General features: G+C 37.3%; 3 pseudogenes; 2 read left to right on the top strand and 1 right to left on the bottom strand.

The window, feature by feature from the left end:
• Positions 1-3,322, top strand: LOC125601111 (annotated as a pseudogene).
• Positions 3,323-4,369: 1,047 nt separating this feature from the next.
• On the top strand, positions 4,370-8,224 carry LOC125601112 (annotated as a pseudogene).
• Positions 8,225-8,852: 628 nt separating this feature from the next.
• LOC125601114 lies at positions 8,853-10,907 on the bottom strand (annotated as a pseudogene).
• Positions 10,908-13,433: the final 2,526 nt, after the last annotated feature.

The raw sequence follows: 13,433 nt of genomic DNA, 5'->3' as shown, positions 1-13,433 counted from the left end.
ATGGCGAAGAAGCTCAAAGTCAACGAACTCCGTGCAAAGCTCGCCGAGCGTGGACTTGTACCACGGACTCAAACCCGTTCTGGGGAGAGGCTTGAGAGGGCTATCGCACAAGACGCAAAGAGGTAAAATCGAAGAGCAGGAGGAAAAGAACAGAGACTCTTCGGATAGTACTCATGACTCGAACAAGTTTGATTGCAATCGGCGAAGTAGTTTCGTGCGATGAATGTGAAGGAGTTGCGGAAGGAAGCGTAGTAAGAGAGGCCTAGCTAAAACGGGTACCAAGAAGGAAGTTCTCGGGAGGCTCTGCAATGATGAAGCTCAAGATGACAAGAAGGTCTCCAAGAAGAGAAATCAACAAAGAAGGGAGCAGCGGTATTGGATCAATGGATCCTGATCACGTAAAGAGCGAGTACCATGTTCTACAAAGGGTAAGTTTTTTTTTTCTTTCATTCTTATTGTGTTCATGAATGGGCCCATTGACTTGAGTTTTTCTTTTGTTGAATTTGTTAGGGTGATGATGTTTATGATGCCATGTTGAACCAGACAAATGTCAGGGATAATAATAACAAATTCTTTGTCCTACAAGTGCTAGGTCAGTTCCTCTTGGCCAGATTATGATTAGTAAGATGACGCCCTGTTTTATCTCTTTCTATATCATGAATCTTTCTGTGGGCAGAGTCTGATAACAAGAAAAACATATTGGTCCACTTCAGATGGGGAAGAGTTGGTGTGATGAAAGGACAGAGTAAACTAGATGGACCTTATGACTCATGTGATCCTGCAATAGAAATATTCAGCAACAAGTTTCTATGACAAGACAAGGAATCATTGGTCTGACAGAAAGGAGTTTTTCCTTCATCCCAAGTCCTATGCATGGCTTGAAGTGGACTATGGCAAGAAGAAAAATGATTCAGTTGTGAGTTTTTTTTTGGAATCCTGGACTGATGCCTCTATATTTAGACTACTTTTTTTATTTATTGCAACTTTAAAGATCATTTCTTTTAGCAAGATTTCTCATGTTGAAATACACTTTCTCTAAGCTTGCAATTGTTTTTTTTTCTCTCAGGTAAATGATATTCCCAAATCATCTTCTAAAGTTACACGTGATGAATCAAAACTAGATCCCCAGGTTGCCAAGTTCATATCTCTTATATGCAGTGTAAGCATGATGGCACAGCAATGATGGAACGTTGGTCTCTTTCTTACTTCATTAAGTGAGGGCATCCATAGGCAGGTTGTTGTTGTGCTTCTCATATATTTTGATATTTGAACTTTGAAGGATACAACGCTAAAGAATTACCACTTGGAAGCTAAGCAAGTCCACAATATCAAAGGTAACAAATTATAAATGGTTTGTTTGGTCTCATTATATTTTGTTGTGATATCTGATACTAACTCCTTTGGATCTCGTTAGGGTTATGAAGTGTTGCAGAGAATATCGGAGATGATTGAGCGGTATGATAGAGCAAGGCTTGAGGAACTGATGTGGGTATGTATCTCGTTAATTGCTAGACCAAGTGTCTCGTTTAGTCTAACTTTGTAGTATATTGGTGCAGAGAGTTCTATACTGTGATACCCCATGTTTGGTTTCAAGAAAATGTGTAAGTTCATATGCCTTTACATCTGTGCTAAAAATTGAATAAACATTCACTAAAATTCCGAATTGCGAGTTGTTGTTGTAACAGGTCAATTTGTATAGACACTCCCCAAAAGTTAAACAGAATAGAAATGGTAATTTCTTTCTGTTTCTACTTGACTAGTTTTGGCCTTCAGAAAATTCATAGTATGGTGCTACAGTTATGTGTAAGTTTTAACACATCAATATATATGTAAGGTTTGAAGCATAGGTGTGAAATCGAATTCGCGACGAAGTTGTTTGTCCATCGATCAGGGATTGCAAGTAAGTGAAGTCAGTGTTGTGTTTGTGGGGTTAAGGCATCAACTAACTTTTTTATATAGTTCTATAATGTTATGGCATTATTTTTTTGGCAATGGCTGTAGGATGATCCTTTATATTATCACTACCAGCAACTTAAACTGTGAATTGACACCAGTAGGAGCTGATTCAGAGGTTTCTATGGTATATTTTTTGGTTTTGCTAAATAGAGTTCTAAAACATGTCTGTATCGTTTATATCTTTTGCTGTCTTCTCCTTATCCCTAATTAAACTAGGTTGCCAAATACATGGAGAACACTCATGCAAAAGCGGATTCCGGATACACAGTTGAAATGATTCAACTGTTTAGAGCTCGAGAGCTGTTGAAGCTGATAGATTCCACCAGTATATGTTTTGTGTTTCAAGCTGTCCTTAAGACTACTTACCATTCTCAATTATTCTGATTGCTCATTTTGGCTCTATGAAACTTTTAAAACTTTCTTTGGTAGTTTTCGAGTTCGAAGAACAGGATGCTACGTGGCATGGATCACGTCTTACTAACTGGGTGGTATTTTATCTCAAGGTAACAGAGTTCTCGGTTATTATCATTATTTTTTTGGTCTCTTTGCATAGTATAAAGAGAAGTACTATGAGACAACCAAACAGGTCTTCGGATAGCTCCCGTGAAGCGCCTGTAACTGGTTACAGGTTCGGAAAGGGGTTTACTTTGCCGATATGTTCTCCAAAGTGTGAACTACTGCTATGCTAACAGTGGTTCCAATGACGGCGTTCTGCTCCTCTGCGAGGTAATACTCTCTTTTTCTTTGAATTGAACATAAGCTGTCTTTTTATGTTTTCTTAATGTTACTACTCTTAGGTTGCTTTGGGAGACGTGAATGAGCTATATATCCGGATTATGAGGCGGATAATTTGCCCACGGGAAGCGAGGAACAGGTAGATAATCTCATTCATATTCCACACTAGTTCTTTATGAATAATGGGTTTTCTACTATGTGAACCTTGATTCCTAACTTGTAAGTGATGGTTGCAGCACAAAAGGTGTGGGGAAAACAGCACCAAACGGTCAGAGGCTAAGACACTAGAAGAGGGTGTTGTTGTCCCACTTGGCAAACCAGAGGATTCATTCAAGCACCATGGTTTATTTTAGCACATTTAACAAAACCAGTGTCCACAAAAAAAGTCAAATTTATAATTGTTTTTTTTTTTTGGCAGGGGATGTTATTGTACAACGAATATATTGTCTACAACACGGAACAAATCAAGATGCGTTATGTGATCCAAGTCAATTCAACTACAAGTAATGATCCAAACCAACCACTTCATTTCAACAATGTGGTGCTTAATCGACTTGTTTTTGTATTGTGCGCTTTCATTTCGCCTGAATTCGGATTTTACTTCTTAAATACTTCATTCGTTTCAAAATAATGATTTTTGTAGTTTTTACATTATTAAAAAATATATTAAATTTTATATATAAGTATATTATTTTTTATGATTAACTATTTTCCGCAAATTTTAACTAATAAAAATTTAAAAATTAAACACAATTTACTATTATTACCTGATTAAATTAGTAATAATATATTCTACTTCACGATAAAATTATTACTCAGTTTTGAAATGATTTATTTTTAGAAAAAAAAAATAGTATTTCAGAAGATATATTTTCTATATTTTCAATGCATTTTATTTAATCTTTTTGTAAATTTAGAATTAAACTTTATAACACCCATCCCTTAATTGGTTACTTCAACCAGTATTATGACAAAGCTTATAACTCTTAGCCAATGTTCTAGAATCAGTTTAGGTGGCATCAAGTGTTCGATTGACGAAAATAAGTCCTAAAATGAAACAATTTTTCTAACACCATTTTTTAAAAAGTCGGACTAGACAGATATTTCCCTATAAAGTGCCTATTTACCATCTGGTTGGATCTAACGAGGCCAACATGTCGTTTATGAGTTTTGGGGCCCACTAGATGGGGTTTCGCTGCATCACCTCTAGGCTCTAGAGACTGAATTGATAAAACATACCAATTACCAAATGTAATGAACTAATGACTATACAAAAAATAAAATGCAAGAGCATTCATTCATAACTCTCCAAGAACATTAGTAGAATATGGATACAAAAAGCTCAAAGAATATAAGTTCATCTGCACCAAAAATAAGATTTAGTAAACGGTTTATCTTTTTGAAATAAAATTCCTTTAAATTATTATTTTCCTTCAAACTGTACTCATCTTTCTTCTTGGTTAACTTAGCATTGTATAAATAGTATGTAGTACACCCAAGTTATATGACAAATTATAATTATCTGGAAAAATCGAAAAACCTCATTTTCATAAACCAATCAGACCGTCAATAACCAATCAGACCGTCATTTGATTACGACTAAACCAATCCGACAGTCTAATAGATCAAATCGGACCCGCAATTGATTAAGTAATATAAAGAGGGAGAAACCCTACGAATCTGCCTCTCAATCTCACTGGAGTCGTCGACTAAAACAGCCATGGGAGGCTTGAAGAGGAAACCATCGTCGAGTGCCAAAGCCCTAGCTAAGTCAAAGAAGAAGAAAGGTCCTCACTTGCCCAATCAATACTCAAGGTCATGCTAACCAGAAGCGTCCTTTGAACTCCGACGAAGAAGACGACGACGATGTGATCGGTTCGATGATGAACACGGCGGCGATTTGTACGAGTACGAAGAAGGTGTCCCTGAAGAGGAATCCAGGAAGAACAACCGTACGACCGCCATGATAACTACGACTACGAGCTTCCCGACGATTTCGGGTTCGTTTCTTCTTATGAATTGAAATATTTTGGTTTTACTTCAATTTATTACAATAGAGAAGATGTCTTGGTCTTATTCAGCTATGGATTGTGTTTCTTGTCGCCGTCACTGTATGAATTGCATTTTTTTTTGTTTTTGATTTAGGTTTTGGGTTTTTTTTTTTTGTATTCGAGATTGAGATTACTACTTTAGATCTGGCTGTTGTTGCCTGACTGGTTTAATTGTCTTTTATCATCACTGAAGGATGAAAACGTGGGTCAGAAGAAGATGATGACGATGGTGGGAACAGTGACAATGATTATGATGAAGCAGAGGCGATGACGATGATGATGATGATAGACACACCACGAATGGTTGCAGTCTCTCACGGGAATGCAAGTGCAGCCTTTGAACGGGGTATTTGATAGTAAAGGTTTTGGTTATATCTTGTGCTTCATTGCTTTTTGTAAGCTTTGTATGTAACCCAGCTCTTTACTTTTTATTTTTCAGGGTGAGAGTAAGAGCAACGTTGCTCTTTACTGAAGCATACCCAGAGGGTGAATTCAATCCACCCGCGATGTTCTTGAGGGTAAGAACGTCCTCACTGAGGAAGACTTTCTGGCCCCTCTGAAGGAACACCTGGATATCAAAAAACAAGCAAGCAGATTGCCCGTATGCGGAAGGATACTAAGCATGTTGTTTCATGCTCCTCTTCCAAAGCCCCAACGAGAAAGGCTGGAGCGTAAAGCTGTGATAGGACTAGTCGATGAGGAGTTTAGCAAGTGGGGCATCTCGTCAAGAAGAATAGGGAGGCACCAACTGTTTACTTTAACCAAGATGTCGATCTTGGTTACTCTACTGTTGGCGCAATAGCATCAGAGTTCAACCCAGGACTGAGTTTGAGAAGAAGATGTGCTTCTGTGTACTCAATGATAGTGAGGTCTCGGAGGCTCACAGAAACGACGGCGCTCGTCTTCTTGAATTGAACGAGGCAAGTTTTGTGACATCGTATAACTTGATCTGAGATTGAACATGGTTTATGGTTTATGGTGAACTTATTATGAAACTGTTTGGTTGTGGTGCAGGTCTCTATGGAAGACCACATAAAGGACCATAACCACTTGCCAAGATGCGGAGCCTGCTCTTCCGTCATGAGTTATTCAAAGCAAACGAATCAAGAAGATTAAGTCAAAGACTTACCATCGCCGTCAAAAACAAAGGACCTGAAGAACTCGTCACTGGGAGCATTAATGGACCCGGAAAATGGCCAAAGAAGAGGCTATGAGACAAGAGGCTAAACGAGTAGAGGTGAGTCTGAAACTTTCTCTTCACTGCACATGCAAGAAGTAAAAAATATATCTTATTTGCGTTAAATTATGTGCTTTTTCAGGAACGTATGACGTTAAAGCACAGAAACACAGGAAAGTGGGCGAAGCGCATGATAAGCCGTGGACTGAATGTGAAATACGATGGACCTAAGGCAGCTATAGCCGAACAACTTCAAATGAATGCTAATTTGTCCAGAAAGATGAACTCCATGAGAGGGATGGAAGTAGCAGTGATGAGAGCGACGAGAGGAAGAGTTGAACGATGGTGCAGATGAGGACACTCTTCTAGATTGATAGCAAAAGCGAAGGAGAAGACGTTGAAAGCTTTGGAAGATGATGAAGTGCCCAATGCTGGTCTTATGTCATTACCTTTCATGGTAATATTTGCTTTTTGCTTTCTCATAACAATTTTGATTTTCTTCATTCATGTTTATTTGTCTTAAGCTTTTCCTTTTTTTTTGGTTTTGGGTTAGGCCGTGCTATGAAAAAAGAAAACGAGGAGGAAGCTAATGAAGAAGCTAAACGTGCACTGGAGGAGTATGAAGAATGGGAGAATTCTGGTGGAGAAAACTCTAAAAAAACAGTGAATGTTAGTGGTAGAAGGTGTTTGGTGCAACAGCAAAGTGGAAGCCCAAAAGAGTCTAGAAGGATTCAGATAACTTTTATGACGACAGTGATAGTGACAATGATATGGCTGGCATAGAAGATAATAACATAGAGCCGTAAGAGATAATGCCTCACCTGATAGAAACACCATTACAGAAACTGAGGTATCTTATTTTTTCATAATGGTTCTTTCTTCTCTTCCTTTGAAATCTATGTTACAAACAATTTATTCTTTTTATTGTGATTTGTCTACAGAAGTTTGACGATGATGTGTTGCTGGAAATCCAGCATCTAAGACAACATTCGATGTTGCCATGTTTGCATCAGGCTCCTGAGAAGAAGGTTTAATTTTGAGTTTTTTACATCAGACTTTGGTTTTTTTTTTTGGTGTTATTCTTTTGTTCAACTCCTTTTGGGGTGTGTTATGCAGATGGCAGGCTCCAAAAACACAGAATCCAAAAAGGCATCAAGGAAGACGCGTGCACCCATGCCCACAGGCTCAAGATAAAAAGGTTTTCTTTCTGCAAGTCTCAGTTGAACTATACGGTTTTTTTCATCTTCTCTTCCAACTTGTAGTAGCTTTTGGTGGTTTTAGTTCCTTACCTTTGTGTACTTCTGTATAAAATCTTGGAAAGGGATGGAGAGATGAAAAAGTGGAGGATTCAGAAAGTGAAGCAGAGCAAATGGTGGACGGAGTTTTGACATCTACCATCTCGAAGGAAACCTTTGAGGTTCCTTCTCAAGCAGAGCTTATAAACCGTGCATTTGCTGGTGATGATGTTTTGGATGAATTTGAGAAGGATAAGGAAGAGGTTCTAAATCAGGAAGTTCCTAAACCCGAAAAACCGGTTCTAGTTCCTGGTTGGGAGATTGGACGAATATCCAAAAAAAGAGAGGTATATCTAAACAAATGGTTCAAAAACACGAAGCGCTGAAAAGAAAGAGTGGAGCAAGGTCTCAAAACAAGGAAAGACGCTCGTCTGAAACATGTTATCATATCAGAGAAAGTCGATAAAAAGGTCAGTAGTTTCCCTCACTCTAGCTTTAGTTTCTTGATAAAACCATTCAATCTCTGATGCTCATGTCATCCTCTATTTTTTGACAGGCTGAGAAACTTCATACAACGACTCTACCATTCCCTTTTACATCAAAGGAAGTTTTTCGAGCATAGTATGCGTATGCTATAGGTCCCGAGTTTAATCCCTCGACCATTGTGTGGGGAACTAACCGACAGAGGTTATTAGTGTTGATTACTTTGTCAAATTTCACTAACACCCATGTTGCATATTGTTGTGTTACGTGTGGCGATTTGACCATTTGGGGTGTGTAGGTTGTGAAGAAGACGGGGGTCATTATTAAGCCGGTCAAGTTCGAGGAAGTGAATCCCAAACGATGAAGTAGATTGAACACCCTCGAAAAACCATCAGAAACAAAGACCCAAAAAAGAAGACTAGTAGAACGCCAGGGCAAAGTCAAGTCCAAGTAAACGACGAAAGCTAAAAGATTTTGATTTTATGGTAACGATTTTGCCTTTGTGACTTGTTTTATTTATAAAATATAGACACTGTTGTTTATTTCAGAGCTCTTCAAAACTCTTGTTCATCTCCTTCTTCCACACTCTTATACTGGTTTCTCCATTTTCTCCATCTGTAAGGTTTTAGCTAATCGCAGAAAATGACAGTTATTGAGACCTGATTGAGTTGTAACTTAACTAAAGAAGACGATATTACCTGATATTATGTGAATATTAAACCTCGATGCTACATACAAATGGAGGACATCCCAAAAATTTATAATATAAAATTATCTATGCGGAGATAATTGTTGTAGAAAAGAAGGAGACTTTATTTGGATTAACCTATAGCTATTTTGACTTTAATGTCTTTATTGTAGAAAATCTTTGACCTCTTGTACTGTCTGTACTTTTTACTTTGTCATGTAAAAAATTTGGTATGTATTTTTCTACTCCCCTACATTTAAAAGAAAACAAAATTTCTTTATATGAAGGAAAAAAATGGAAATGTTATATTAGAAACTGGATTTGTTGCACTATATAAAACTGGATTTGTTGCACTCACAGTTTTTAACAGTCTCTCTAATAAATAGACGATTTGTTACCCTTGAACATAGATTATCCCATTTTAACACTCATTCAACAGACGCATATAATGCAAGAGTAAACTGGTCTCCTACGTTCATAAAGTTTCATTTATTTCACGTAAAGATCAACACGGTTTGATAGTCCTTTTCTACAGTCTGTAATGTAAGACATATGTACACAAGCATTCTGATATTCAAAATCACCTCCCACCAGAGACTATAGAATCAACCATGGAAGATCCACATGTAAACATGTCTAGCTCACCAATTCCATGGTGGATTCCCAGCCCACGAAATTCCAATGGTGACAAATCTGGTAGCACGTCATCTCCGCTTAGATAATTTAACACTTGTCTCATACTTGGTCGAGCTGTGGGGTGGAGTGAGAGCACAACAACCTAGTTTCAAAATCATTTCGACTTCTCTTTGATCACATTCCGTCCCTAGATTCGGATCCTTAGCATCCAAAATGTTTCCGTCACTCCAAAACTCAAAACCAAATCCAAGAGCAACACCCTCTCACCACCCTCGTTCTGAATCTGGATAGGACGTCTACCGCAAGCTACTTCTAGTAGTAGCACCCAAAGGCAAACATATCGGTAGCAGTAGTGGCCCTTCCTGTCCTGACGTGATCGGGGGATAGGTATCCCATGTTCCAGCGACTCGGGTGGTTTGAGGGTCCGAACCATGACTGCACAATCGAGCTAAACCAAAATCCCCGAGTCTCGCGTTGTGGTTCGCGTCTAACAGACGTGCTTGCTTTGACATCGCGGTGAATCACCACTTGTTCCCATTCCTCGTGAGGTAGAATAAGGCGGAGGCCACGCCGTTAATGACTTTAATCCTCTGTTTCCAGTCGAGGGTTACCTCCGGATTATTATACAAATACTTGTCTAAGCTTCCATTGGGCATGTAATCGTAAACTAGAAGAGCTCGTCCTCCTGCGGCAATAACCCATGAGAGGGACTAAGTTTCGATGGCTCATCCGACCGATGCTCAAGACCTCAGACACAAACTCTTTCAACCTTGTCGGATTTGTGGAGACTCTTTTCACAGCAATCTCTTTTGTGTGTCTTAGGCATGACACCTCTGTAAACGCTTCCAACCCACCTGATCCGAGAAGGTCCGTCTCCTTGAACCCTTTGGGCATGGTACAAGTCCTTGTACTTCAATCGGTGCTTCCCAACCTTGTTTCCCAATCTTTGAGTTCCTCCTCGAACTTTCTCCTCCTCTTATGATGAAGCGTACGAGTAAGATGAGCATGGAAATGAATAAGAGGGGAATCAAAAATATGGAAAGAGACTCAATAAGAGGGGGAATCAAACATGGAGATGATGTAGATTCTCTTGGGCTCCCACATCGGAAGTTTTGGAAGTTTTGATAAGGCCAACGGCGGAGCTTTCCCCTTCACCCGGAAACTCATCCGAGAACATAATGTTCAGAACGAACAGAACCTGTCGAAGACGAGAAACCTACGAACATATCTTGCAAAAGAACCGAAGACAGATCTCTGACGATGGAAACAAGTGGTTTCGTAGGTTTAGCCTTTCTGAACGGAGCATTGTTACATCGATCTGATGGGTATGACCATCATAATCGACCCAAACCTGCATCCTTCTGCGACTTATCAAAGTCAGATTATTATACTGACCTGATTCGTTCCAGTACCCAGCATACGAACTATTCACTGACTTCATGCTATTGATATCTATTCCGACGTGGTTATCGTCCATATCATTGAACTCGGTACTCCGGATGGTATCCAGCTCGACAGCAAAGACATGATTTGTGTCATTACCGTTGGTAAGATGTTGAAGGACCCAGGTATTGACTTGCTGTTGCGTCAGGGAGGCTTGCGTTAGGGCAACGACGACGAAAGCCATGCCGTGGCTACTAAGTATCGGGATTTCAGAATGAATAGCGAAGACGAATGTTGTGGAGAAGGAAGAAACGGTGCCGTTTGGAGAATCTTTGAACCGGATTGGTTTCGTATAGAAGGCGTGACCCGTTCTCTGCTCTGTGTAGTTGGTTAGCATCAAGAGACCGTTCGGGGGGTGACTGTGGTGATCCCTTGGAGGGATATGTCAGTCAGTGGAGGAGTGAAGCCATTGTAAGTGAAGTTAAGAACTTGGGAAGATGATTTTGGAGTTGAGAAAGTAGACTAAAGAAGAAGAAGACAATGGTGAGGAGCTTCACGAACATGGCTCCGTAATTGTTTCTTCCAAACAGTTTAGCTTTGGTTAAGGTGTTTTTGAGTTTATGAGAAACCAAGTCAATTATAGGTGGAGAGTGTGTAGAAAAGTCAGTATTTTTTTACGCGTCAAGGGAGAGTCGTCACCATAAGTGTAACTCGATTTAATTCATGGTGGAAAAGTTAGAAGACACGAATGATAGAACAAGATATCAAAACAAGGATATATCTATATTATAAAAACTGAAGTACAAATTAGGTTTGTTTGGAAACATGACTTGCAGTTTAAAAAGATGGTTTGTTTGGAAACATGGATGACAATGTTATAAAGAATTGTTTGGAAACTTGGATAGCAGTATATTGTATTTTCTTTTATTTACACATTTAGTCATTGCATTTATAATAAATTAGGATTTATTTGTATTTCTTTTATTTACGATTCTACCACTACATTTAAAATAATTTAAATTAATAATTATAATTCCAAAATTATCTAAACAAATCGATATTCATATATTGATCATTATTAATATTGTACAAATATTCTAAAAAAAAATTTCTATTTCATTTAATTTAGCCAAACACATTAAAATAAATTTTTATTTGTTTACGGAATCAGTTAGCATAGACATTCGGGTACCCATTTAAGTACGGGTTGTTTCTTTCGGGTAAAGATTTTTGGGTTTGAAATATCTTTTTAGGTACTTCCTTTTGTATTTCTTTTTATTTACGGATTCACCACTGCATTTTAAATTTAATTTAAATTAACTAATTACAATCCAAAACTTATCTAAACAAATCGATATTCATATATTGATTATTATTAATATTGTAAAAATATTACTAAATAAAAAAATTTTCTATTTCATTTATTTAGCCAACACATAAATATATTCTATACATATATTATTTTTTTCGAAATCTGTTAGGCATAGATATTCGGGGAACCCATTTAGGTACGGATCGTTTTCGGTATAGATTTTTTGGTTTTGAAATTAGGCCATAGTTGGATATAAGTGTGAGATTCAAGTTGGATCTCCCGGATCTGTATGAATTTGGTTCTGATATACAGAAAAGTAAAAATATTCAAATAACGAATGTATTTGAAAATGATTTAGATATTTGAACCAAAAATATCATATTATCCGTTCGATCTGGATCTTTGAATACAATTAGTTATATGTAGACATATCTAAAATATATTGCACTAATCATGAAAACAAATATCAATGTATAAATACATAAAAAACTATACCTGCGCGGGGCGCACGGGTCAAGCTCTAGTCTCTATTATTAAAAGAGAAGTACCATTTAAAATTACCCTTAGTTTTCAAACTTAATTACATTTGAATGCCACTGAAGTAATAAATTTATCTACTATTTTTAAGTTTGTCTTTTTCAGTTATATTAATTGTTTTCATATTCAAATATAAACTTAACATCAATAAATTAACTTCTAAAGATGATTACGTAAAAGTAAACTAAGAATTTGAAACTTTACAACATTTAACCGAAAACGTAGGAGGAGACATCACATTAAATACAAACCTATAATCGAATATCTCCTCTTCAATATCATATCTTTTGATTACAACCAGTTCATTTCTTGCAGAGGAAGAAACAATTAATTAAGATTTATAAAAAATCTAAAGATATAACGATCTCACTGGTTTCCCATTATTGCGAACGATATGGAGAAATTTTGGAGGAAACAAATATATTCTTCCATAAAATCACAAGATTATGTCTTCCGCCCCACTTAAAGTATATTCCATTGATTAGGGCTTCACATTTACATTATATATACCTAACCTTGCATAAGTGTTCAATAACCTTTGCAGAATCATAAGTATTATTGACGTTTATTTTTTGCACTCCAATCTGACAAGGAGATCAATTCTGAAAAGCAAAAATAAATGTTGTTCTGCATATTGGTTTTTTTTAAAATTCAGATTAATGTCAATAGAACACAACAAAAACGTGAGATGACTAACCTTTTAATTGTCTAATTACCTTCATATCAGTTTGTCAAAGAGATCCGAAAACTTCAAGTCAACATCCATGTAACTAATTGAACCCTGTTCAGCAACTGGATATAAGAAGAGACGACAAAAAGTTTCAGTTGTTAAAAAGGCCCTGTTTTAACCGTACCTGATCCCTGATCCTATCTTTTATAGATGATTATAGATCGGCCAAATCAAAAGTTCGATCTGCACTTACAGTTTATATATAGAAGAATAAGACTTGATGAAAATACCCAATCAGAGCTAAAACAGCGAAAGTCAAAAACCATGGAAATAGAAAAGTTGAATTAGGGCACAGATATTCACCTTCCACTACCTATTTTGACGGCAGAAAAATGTCTTTCAGATTGAACATCGAAGACAAGCCTCAGATTGAACATCGAAGAAGATAAGAGATTTTTAATTTTTGACGACAGAACTTAAACAAAATAAACATAAAGACAATTTTTTTTGGTTATCTTTCCCGGAAAAAAAACGGTTACCAAATCGGCTTCTTTTTTTTTTACAGCACAT

This window comes from Brassica napus, unplaced genomic scaffold (assembly GCF_020379485.1).
Source record: "Brassica napus cultivar Da-Ae unplaced genomic scaffold, Da-Ae ScsIHWf_2442;HRSCAF=3153, whole genome shotgun sequence".
Taxonomy (NCBI): domain Eukaryota; kingdom Viridiplantae; phylum Streptophyta; class Magnoliopsida; order Brassicales; family Brassicaceae; genus Brassica; species Brassica napus.
The sequence above is the reverse complement of the archived record's forward strand: the minus strand, read 5'-3'. Positions and strand labels throughout refer to the sequence as shown.